An 11,855-nucleotide genomic window follows, 5' to 3' on the forward strand; every position below is an offset into this window, starting at 1 on the left:
GATTGGATGTCCTCTTCTGGTGTGTCTGAAGACAGCTACAGTGTACTCATACATAAAATAAATAAATAAATATTAAAAAAAAAGAAGACAAGTTGAGTTTGAATGACTGGAAGTGTGTTTAGAAGCTCATTGGTGTTCATAGTTCACACCATGTGTTCTACAAAAGATAAAGGAAAATTATAAAAACCAGTAAGAGTTTGAGAAGCACTGTAGCAATATATATATGTGTGTGTGTGTGTGTGTGTGTTATACAAAATTCAAAGCCAACTACATGTGTTACGTGTTTCAGTGTTTACTTACAAATTAATTATATTTACTAAATCTTTCTTGATTTTTGTAGTCAGATGAGATCTGTATGTGAGTGACTTTTCATTCAGGTACCTGCTATATCATCTAATTCAATGATATTATTTGCAATATGTCAACAAATGCAAATACACTTCACCAGTATACTCCAATAGCTTTGAAGTATGTGTAAAAGCTAGACTTTTTTCATCAATCTAATCTAACAATTCTCAAGCATTCTGCTAAAGATTATTTTTTATTTTCTTAAAATGTTTATATATGTATTGATGATAACATTATTGAACAGAAGAAATAATTTAATTTTATCAGCTTCTTTTATATATTCAATTTTAAAACTATTGTAAATTATTACCATTTCTTTACTGTCCCCAGCCTGCTCCCTCCACTTCTCTTCTACTTTGCTGCCCTCCGCAAATGATCCTGCCCCATACTTCACAGACAAACTGGAAAAAGGCCTTAGTAGGATGTCAACATCTAGCTACTGAACCTTCAAATGTACCCTTTGTTTTAATTCACCAAACAGTCATTGAGTACCTATTGCAATTCAAGTCTTGATCTAGGTGTTGGAAGCTCAAAAAGTTCAGCTCTTGTTTATTTCAGATGTGGACTGACAGAAAGTAATTACCCCAAAACAAAACAAAACAGCTAGTGAGAAGGAATAAAAGAAACTCAAACAGGTAAATAGCATACAGAAAAGAATGTGGGACAATTTTAGGTGGCTGAATAAGGCCTCATTGAGTAAAGACCTAAAGGTCTATTAATAAGCTAGTAAGCACTCAAATTTGTATCAATGAATTGAGGAATTATTTACCTCCACAAAATTTGCAACACATCACATCTTTAATAATTTTGAAGCATTTTCTTAGAAAGAATAGTTTCAGATTTTTCTTTTTTTGTCACATAGAAATATTTCTATCACATACTCATCTTACTTTCTATGACACTTTTATCCAGGAAGTTGTATAAAGTAAACAAAGAGTTTCAAGAAGCAAGATGTTGAATAAAATGCTGTCAAACATAATGTACCAAATTTAAAGATTAGTTTTATATACATATGGTGTTCATTAATGAGTTTAAGTGTTTTGCTCTCAAGACTTTCTGTCTTACCTTTCTCCTTTTTTGATTTATTTTAAATTGCAGAACAATACATAAACAATGAAATATTTGGGTACATTACCAACTAGAAATGACAGGTTTTTTTTTTCTGTATCCACCTCAAAGCTAATTTTATAAAAGAAATGAAACATCCAGCTTAGGTAGTGCACCCTAATTCCAACATTTAGAAGGTGCTGGATTTATAGGTGCAGGTAGATCTCTATGAGTTAAAGGCCAGCCTAACTACACATGTAAGGAAGGTTTCACATACCTGTGTGCCTGTGAAACCCAAAGGGTGATGTAAGGTGTCTTGCTCTATTATTCTCTGCTTTATTCCATAGAGACAGGTTCTCTGAATGAACCTGAAACCAGGCTAGTTAGTAACCAACAAGCCTTACTGATCCTCCTGGGTCTGCCTACTTCAGTACTAGGATTACAGGTTTGTGTAGGGCCACTCCAAGCTTGTTACTGGAATCTCAACTTTATACTTGCACACTAAGTACTCTTAACTTCTAAGCTACGTCTTCATCCTCTCATTTAGTTTTGATTCCAATATAACTTCAATAGTATTAGAAAAACTTAACTCAAATGCATCTCTGTTCCATTTTTGCTGTTATTTTCATACAAATTTCATATTTTATATAGCATTCCATAAATATGCTCCATAATTATTTTTTATGCAGCTATATTCTGAATAACAGAAGACAAGTGTCACTTGAATGTCGTAGCTCAGAAGTACTAGACTCAAGCAGTCTTCCTGCCTCAGCCTCTCAAGTAGTTGGGACTAGAAGTGTGGACAACCACATCTGGCTCTCTGACTTTCTTTCTGGAAATGTCCTCTAATCTTCATCTAGGAAAACTAATGTTCTTAAATATAGGATTCTTCACTGGTACTTCCCCCCCCCCCCCAGAACCAGGAAAACATCATCCCACTGCATCCTGGCCACTGTGGTTTCTGATGACAATTTTTCTGTATTATTGAGAGTTCCTTGTATATGTCACATTTCTTAGTTAGGGTTTTACTGCTGTAAACAGACACCTCTTATAAGGACAACATTTAGTTGGGGCCGACTTACAGGCTCAGAGGTTCAGTCCATTATCATTAAGGCAGGAGCATGGCAACGTCCAGGCAGGCATGGTACAAGAGATGCTGCAAGTTCTATACCATGTTCAGTCTTCTGAATGTTTAAGCCAGCACTAGGTTTCTCAAATGTGATTTTCCTTTCACTTATACTTTCCATCTCTAATTGTTTATTTTCTCTCCTTTAAACATTTTATCCTCAGTTTTTATCCTTTTTTTCTTCAGTGTAGTAATCAAATCTAGAGCTTTTCACATTAGGCAAATATCTACCATTGAGTTACATCCCCAACTATCTCAGAGTTTCTATGGCTATGATAAAAACATCATGATTAAAATCAACTTGAGGAAAGGGATTATTTCATTTTACAGCTTGTAGTCTGTTATATAGAGAAGTCAGGGCAGGAACTTAATGTGGGGGAAAAAAAAGGCCGCAGCGGTGGTGGAAGAGTCTTGGAGGCTTTCCACATGTTGGGTCCCACATTCAGGAGAAAGTCTAAGGTTCCAGATGCTGGAGGCTTTGGCGACGGCAGGCCCCAATGACACAAGGAAGTCCTTGGTTCCAAAAGGGTTTATTGTCATGGCAGATGGTAGATAGATCTGGAAGTACCCTCCCTGAAACTCAGGGCAGTCTTGAGTTAACTAGGGAGGGAGAAAGGGAGAGGTTCTGGGGAAGCATGTTTAATTTGCTACACCCTCTGGCCTTCATTATTATGTAAATCCCTAGGACTTGAGGCCTCTAGTCACACCCTCTACCTGTGCACTTTGGGAGGGGCTGTAATGGCCTATGTGACTGAACAATTTTGGTCTATGGAGATGAGACTGTGTGTCAGGACTCTGGGTTCTGGGGATGTGGTCGAACACCTGCCGTTTCTCACTTAGAGTCTTGGGGTTCCAGACCCATGTCCAGTCATGAACCAGGATACCCTTACGCAGTCCCACATCTCCTCCCCTTTACTTTTTTTAAAAAAGGGGGGTCACTGTGGTGAAAATTTTGGATGAGGAAGCCAAAAGAAAGCACTATGTAGGCCAGAGGGATTAGCACAATTAAGTCACAGGGTAAGGGGAGTTGAGGGTACGGGTTGGGAAGGCAAGGGATCATTGAATCAACTGAAAACAGGTGATACAGTTTGATGGTAATAACAGCTGACTAATCTAGATAGACATTATGTTTTCTTTACTAGCATGTAACTTTAGCTATTTGATGTTGGCAAAAGAGTTCATTTGTAGCTGAAAGGTCTGGGTCTGTCTTCTGTAGGATTAAGTGTGTGTCTCTGGAGTCTTCAGTAAGGTGGTGTGGCTGCAAGAAGACAGCATGGCATCCTAGGCAGGTTCCAGAAGGTGGCGTTGTCTCTGCTGGACTTGTGGGAGCACCTGTAGGATAATTACAACAGGGAAGCAGCACCCCAGCAGGGGGATGTCTGCAAAGGGTGTGTAGTAAGCATTAGGCTACTTGGGAGCAAGCACATCATGGTGTGTCATTGAGATCCTAGAAAGGCAAAGGTGTTTGAGGAAATTTTAGTCCTGGAATGTACCTTTGAGACTGTTTTTGATGGCTGAGGAAGAAAACAACATGTAAAAGAAACTAGTTGTTAATTAAGGTTTGAAAAATGGTGATCAACATCATTGATTTAACCTGTGGAAGTAGATTAATGACCTTTGAACCTTGAAGAAGTCTTAAAATTTTGAAAAATATGTTGGACATGTATCACGAGTCAGAGAGAAAAAGAGACATTTAAACAAAAAAGCGAAAAAATTTGGGTTGAAAAGCATGACTACTGTGTAGGTCTTCCTATTGGGGAGAAAAAGCATTAATGGTGGGTTTAGAAGCAGTGGGGGAGGGGCCTGCTCTGGCATGTGGTGGCTGGGCTGCCACATGGTGGCTGGGTGCTCTAGCAGAGAAGCCAGGCTATTCCCCATTTGTTTTTCTTAGTAGTCTTAAATGTAGAGAAAGAGAAGAAAGGCCGACTTTGAAGAAAAGCTTAGAAGAAGAAACATAGAGGCTTGATAGGAATGTCAGAAAGAGTGAGGTTTTATGTAACAACTGAGCCATGGGGGGAGACGTGGAAGCTGGGGGGTAGCTGGAAGTTCCTGGGAGAAGCTCGGAGGCGGTGTGCAGTTTCTCCAGGCTCAGCCCGGAGTTTTTAGCCATGAGAAGGAAACTGTGAGGTACACAGGGGCAAAGGGAGCAGACAGGGTCTCTTTCAGGCAAGCCAGCTGGGCTGTAGCTGGCTGCAAATGACCTAGGAGATCAGTGAAGATTCTGTGCTTCTCCCATGCTGACTGAAGCTGCAGCTGCTTAAGCTCTCACCTGGAGGACTTCTCTGCATTCCAGCAATGAGGACCCACATCTTCAAACAAGCTAGCCAGGCCACTGAGTCTATTAAGCAAGTACAGTAACCAAATCTCTCCCGTGGGTGTTGCCAGGACCTCTTTCTTCTCCCCGCCTCATTTCTCTCGGTTGTGGGTTGGCCGGTCACGCACCCACATGCCCCCAGTCTCGGTCCTTCGCCAGCCTCTCAGCAGTCTGAGAGCCCAAGGGCTTGAGACCAGTCGGTTCCTGGCTGCCTCCAGGCCCAGGGATCCCCAATTCCTCTCCCCTCTCATTTTTCTCAGCTGTGGGTCAGCTGGTTGTGCACCCACATGCCCCCAGTCTCGGTCCTTCCATGGCCTCTCAGTGGTCTGAGAGCCCAAGGGCTTGAGACCAGTCTGTCTCCGGCCAACTTCTGGCACGGGAATCCCCAATCCAAGAGCTCTGCACCCCGGCAGAACCAGACTGAGAATTACCCATGCTGGGCGGGGCCCCACCATGCTCACCTGGTGTTGCAGGGAATAAACTCAGCCAAGATCCTGTGTGCTCCTGCCATGCTGAGCTACAATCCCAGCCTACTGCTTCGTAACAGACACACAGACCCACAACGCAACAGAGACTCATGCGCATGGGCCTACATCATTCCCTTCAGGTGGTAGAGGATTCGGGCAAAGCCAGCTCCAAGAGTACCCCCTGCTGGTGCCTGCCAAGAACCTCTCCATGGAACGGTGAGTAATTCCAGCCTACTTCACAAGACTAGGCAGGTTTCTCTCTGTCCCTTCTCTCTCTCCCTTCTCTCTCTTTCTCTCTCCACGTGTTTCAGGCCAGCGTTCTCTCTCTGACTCTTAGCTACCACTAGCTCCTTCCTAGCTCAAAAGACTCTCTCTCTCTCTCTCTCTCTCTCTCTCTCTCTCTCTCTCCCCATGTACTCTCCAGCTCAAGATGGCGGCTCCCTAGCCTCTACTCTGCCCATCCCCCAGCTCCACAGAGAGGGCTCCTTCACAGTGAGCAGCCGTCTTTCAGGCCACAGCGCCTGCTGTGACTCTAAGATTCTTTCCCTTGGTTGAGAGATTCCCCTTTTGTTTTGAGCTCTCGGGAGTGCCTACTTCAGTCTTTCACATGCTGTGTGCTATCTAGTTTTGTTTCTCTCTTTCTCCCCATGTGCTCTCCAACTCAACAAGATGGTGGCGACTCCCAAATCTCTGCTCTTTGCCCCTCCCCCAGGGGTCAGCCTTTTGTGTTCTGCCTGCTAGCTTCTCAGGAACACTGGCTCTGAACTCTAGTCTCCAGTGATTTTCCCTCAGGGGGTCAGTCTTTCACAGGCTGCCTGCTAGCCTAGTGTAGACTTCCCACACTCCTTCATCATTTTCGGCCAGTTCTGGCTTGCCTGAAGCAACAGGGCCAGCTCCCTGCTTGCTCCCTTTCCCCCCTTCATGCCCCGCCCAGCGTGGGGAATTCTCACTCAGTCTTAGGTTCCGCAAGGTGAGGCAGAGCTCTCAGGTTGACCTGGGCGTCGATGGGGCTCACAGCAAAACAGAGACAGGTTCCAAAAGGGTTTATTGTCATGGTGGCTGGTGGATGGATCTGGATGTACCCCCCTGAAACTCAGGGCAGTCCTGAGTTAAATAGGGAGGGAGAAAGGGGGAGGGTCTGGGGAAGGATCCTTAATTTGCTCCGCCCTCTGGCCTTCATTAGTATGTAAATCCCTAGGGCCTGAGGCCTATGGTCACGCCCTCTACCTGTGCACTTTGGGAGGGGCTGTAATAGCCTATGTGACTGAACAATGTAGGTCTATGGAGATGAGACTGTGTGTCAGGACTCTGGGTTGTGGGGACGTGGTTGAACGCCTCCTGTTTCTTGCTTAGAGTCTTTGGGGTTCCAGGCCCATGGTCAGCCATGAACCAGGATATCCTTATGCAGTTCCACAACTTAAGGCAGGAATTGATGCAGAGGCTATGGAGGAATGCTGCTCACTAGCTTGTTCCTTATAGCTTGCTCAGTCTGCTTCCTTATAGCACCAGGATCACCAGCCCAGCAGTGGCTCCAACCACAACAGGCTAGATCCTCACCTCAATCACTAATTGAGAAAATAAACTACAGATTTGTCTATAAGCCAACCTTATGGAGGCATTTTATCAATTAAGAATCTATATTGGGTTAAATAGACATAAAATTAGCCAACACATCAATCACTGTCTTCAAGTCACTATCCATGGCTTTCTTTTGTTTTTTTTTAAGTATATTTATAGGTTTTGATTTGAATTATTTTTCTAGTCAATCCAAGGACTATTTTTCCAGGGCAATGTATAAGTTATTTTCCACATTGCCTTGATAAAAATACCTGACAAAAGTGACTTAAGGAAAGAAGACATTTTTTTAAAGATTTATTTCTTTTATATATGTGAGTACACTATCACTGATTCCAGACATACCAGAAGGAAGCATCAGATCCCATTATAGATGGTTGTGAGCCACCATGTGGTTGCTGGGAGTTGAACTCAGGACTTCTGGAACAGCAGTCAGTGCTCTTTAACCTCTGAGCCATCTCTCCAGTCCGAAAGAAGACTTTATTTTGACTGATGGCTTGGGAGGGATACTGTCCAGCATGGCAAGGGAGACCTGCTGTAAGAATACAGTGTTCTTGGTTACAATGTACCAGCAATCAGAGCAGATAAAAAATGGAACTTAGATTGAGCTATAAAACTTCAAGCTTCAACCCTGACCTGCATCTTTCCCAAATAGCACCTCCACCTGAGAACAAAGTTTTCAAGTATTTGAGCATATAGGGGAGGTTTCACATCCAAACCACAACATTCATTCATTCATTCTTCTTCTCTTCTTCATCTCTCCCTCCTTCCAGTGAGATATACTTTCACTGTTGTCTTCTTCCTCCTCTTCCTCTTCTTCTCCTTCTCTTCCTTGTCCCCCTCCTCCTCTGGAGATTTTTATTTTTATCCATAACTTTTTATTCATAAAAATATATTCATTTTATTCAATAGAGGCTTAAAGGGGGGAAGTCATTATATATAGTGTATAGCCTTAGCAAAATAGCAGATCAATTGCAAGAACAAAAACATAACAAAAAATAAAACCTCAAACCAAGACAAAGAAAGCCAAACACCCAAAGCAAATAAAACTCAAATCAAACACCGAACAAATAATTAAGCTAAGTAGCATTCTCTTGCTGCAGACTTAGCAGCACAGACCTATAGCCTCTGGCTAGCCTTGGAAGCATAGTAGACAGTCATGGATGGTAATAATCTTTTCAAGATGAATGTAGGCATGGGTCTTTGGGGGCTCTGTAGGTCAAGCCCTCCCAAGGTTAAGGAAAATACATATTACAGGCTTTGGCTCAAAGTCTTTCAAATTCTCTTGATTGATCTCCATTAAACTGTTTTGATGACCCATCAGAACAAGCACCAATTTATACTCTCAGACTCCTCCTGGATGCCCAGCAGCTTGTGATATGTCTCAGCACGTCTCTGGAGCCCTCTCAGGTGCATCCTTAGCAAGAGAGTAATTCCAGTCTCTGTGTGGAAACCATTTCCCTTTTCTACCTGAGCCGCAGCATTTACTCAATTCAAATCTTTCCACTCCTAAGGAGATACAATTTCATCTTTTTGATGTGTATCAATAATTTTGTAGCATACACTTTATAGCAGCCAAAGTCTTCCTGATACTTTGTTCCTGAAGCCCATAGCTTTCTTTCATCTTACTAGCACATCCTGCACATAGCAGTGCTTGTCTGGATCTAATGTTTATATGTTGGCTATGAACTGGCTGCTCAGTCTTAGGCACTTAACGCTTTATCCATTCATAAAACTGTGCTTTTCACATTAATCTGCTGACGATGAAGTTTCTTAGATTTTCAGCTTGAAGAATTTCCAAAACTCTTACTGTCCCTACACAGTTATGTGCAATACTGACCTGGTCCAATCCTATAACCTTGAAAACTGAGCAACTGAAGCCACATAGGGTCAAAATCGAGCCAACAGACATCTCTGGAATGCCTTTAAACAGTGGGATTCAATTGTTAATGTTTTTCAGGTAATTCGTCTTAAACTTTAAAATGAAATCATTCATCATTCACAGAATGCCTTATCAAGAGAGGAATATGAATCCAGAATTCTCTCATTGACACTCGGTTTAACTTACTGATGGATTATATATTTCATATTTTGCATAAATCCTGCATGCCACACACAACATAGAGCAAGTCAGTGATTTATAGGATATGGGTGGGTGTCTAGATGGGTGTCATGGAGGGTAACCTATGGTACATGTTTTAGGAGCACACATCTTCAAATATAGCACTACTCTTTTACATGCTTCTTTAATACCTAATTACACCATTTGCTGATATGTCTGAGGTACAGATTAACCACTTAATATTCACCATTATTCTCTCCACTGGAATTCAGGGCTCCATGGTGAATAATTTGCGGGGTCCTCAGACTCTGTTTTTTCCAATAACTCAACAAGTGTTGATTGTTCTGAAAGCTCTAATTTATCTTAGATTTTGGTATTTTCACCATCTGAGAGTCATGCCCAAACCTCATCAGCTACAGGAACAACATTGGTGGCAAGCTCAGTTTCTGTTACCACCTAGTCAAAATATGCCACATGATGTATAAGAGATTCCAGTATAGCTTTCCTTTATACTCAGCTAGATCTGATCAGAATCTATGGGGCTGGGAGTCAACTTCTTTGTGCTGGATATAGATCGCCACATGGCCTCTGGATAATTTTGGAATGGCATCTTCTATACACATGCTTTTGAGCTGATTTTACATTATTTGTCAACACTCCACATAACTCTTGAGCATCATAATATCTACATTTTGCCAGCCAAATGATTGTTAATTCCTACTGGCTATGGGCTTATCATTGTGTGATAGTTCCTACAGCATTCTTTGTGGCCCTAAGGAATGGTTCTTGATAAACTGTCACCCACTGCTGGCATGATATACACAGCCTTCCATATATAGCCTTTGATTTGTCAAAAAGAATAAAGTCTACAGCATGCTGATCCTGTAATGTGCTGGCCACTATGTGATTCATTCAGTCAACATGTCTGTGTATGCTTAATTGAGACACAACAAATGCATGAGTAGCATCCACCTACCCAAAAATGAGACATACTTTCTAAGTTCCTCGTGTGTCTCATATTTTTTGTTAGAAACTTGAAATTTAAGGTATGTTAAAATAGTAACTCTAAAAATCAGATGCTCTTCTTCCCAGGGTTTGCCTTTGCTTGTTTTAATGAATGGTTTAGTGAATCATGATACTGCCACCAGATATGATAGTAAGGTTATAGTTAAAACAACAATCATGAATACAACATAGCATGTAAATAATTTAGGATTACATATAATGAAGGTCATATAGGGCTGGAAAGATGGCTCAGAAGTTAAGAGTACATACTGTCAGGAGCCATAATGAGACAAGCTAAAATTAGCAGTTGATCATCCTGAAATGCTTGCCTCAGATTATTATACAATCTGTGACAAGTGTTCCCCATTCAGCAAGGCTGCGGCGGACATATTTTAGGAAAGATCCTGCTATTAATATGCTTTTCCTATTATTATTATTATTATTATTAAACATATGTAACAATCACTAAGCAATAGCAAACCCCTTTGGAGCAGATCTCTGCAGACCCACAAAGATGTACTGTCTTGTAGTGATGCTATATAGACAAATAGACGACTTCTTAAGTCTTAATGATGATCCTATAAGAATTCCTAAAATTATATCAATGATTACTTAGCTCTTTTTATAGTGGGACTGGTACTACGCCCTTTTCTGATAGTCAAGGCTGCAATGAGAACTCTGCCAGTCTCCTGAGTGTCATCAGTTTATTTGCCCTTAGATAGTAACCAGACTCTCTCCTGCTCAGAGCACATTCCAAGGTGGTTGTAAAACAATTAACCAAAGTTCACTAAAAGGGAGCTCACAATTTATTATAGGTGCTAGGACAGAAGAGAAAATATTGCCTTGGTTTATCTATACAAAACTTCACTAATTTCTTAGTTATAGTTTTAAACCTTCGGTGAACCTGTGGAGCTAGACAGGTGATGGATGTTTAGCCAGATAATTACTCCTAATAGATATGCATGTAAACATTATCTGTTGTAAACTTCTGTTTCAATTTACGATTTGAATTTTGGTGTGAACTTGTGATGAACTTTGTAACATGTGACCATGTACTCTGTAAGATAAGTACTGAGGACAAAGAGATGAGAGTTAATTAGATATATAATCGAGTTAGAATAGAGAATTAGAATAGAAGATAGACTAGAGATAGAATAGAGTTTTTCCCTTTTCCCAGATAGAATAGAAGTTTTCCTTTTTCCCCACTTAGGACCTTCCTGCTTTTTCTCTTAGACAGCTTTCATAGGACACTTTTTACACTTAGTAATAAACTCTATGTAATAACTTTTTTAAGTGTCTTTTCTTCCTGCGACCTCAAACCAACAAACCTAAGTTAGAGCCTAGCAGCGCCTGCAGAGACAGAACAAAGGCATTGCCTAATCCTCTGCTGTCCCTGGGCTGAGGTGCTAGTGGCCAGAAACTGCAGTTTCTGGCCTCAGAGGATCAAACAGATAGCAGGTCAGCTACAGTAGCCTAGTAAGTAAACTTTAGTAACGTAGACAAGTAAGATTTTATTAAACAGCAACCCTAAATATCTCGTAAGACCAAAGTGTTACCCCGAATCTCGTAAAGCCCAAGGCTTTACTCCAATCTTACCCCCACCGACGCTCTTCCAATTCCCATCCCCCTTGGCTGCCTCAAGAAGAACCGACAGGAGAAGAAAGAATAAGTGCCTTCTCCTCTCACCAACCCAGGGCTGGCTCCTGGCAACATACTACTTTTCAAGATGGTCTAAGTTCAGTTCTTAGCCTCATGTTTGTTGGCTCACAACTGCCTATAACTTTGGCATCATGAGATCTTATGTCTTCCTCTGGTCTCCAAAGGTACACACAACACACACACACACACACACACACACACACACAGAGAGAGAGAGAGAGAGAGAGAGAGAGAGAGAGAGAGAGAGAGAGA

Source organism: Grammomys surdaster, unplaced genomic scaffold (assembly GCF_004785775.1).
Source record: "Grammomys surdaster isolate TR1022 unplaced genomic scaffold, NIH_TR_1.0 125178, whole genome shotgun sequence".
NCBI lineage: Eukaryota > Metazoa > Chordata > Mammalia > Rodentia > Muridae > Grammomys > Grammomys surdaster.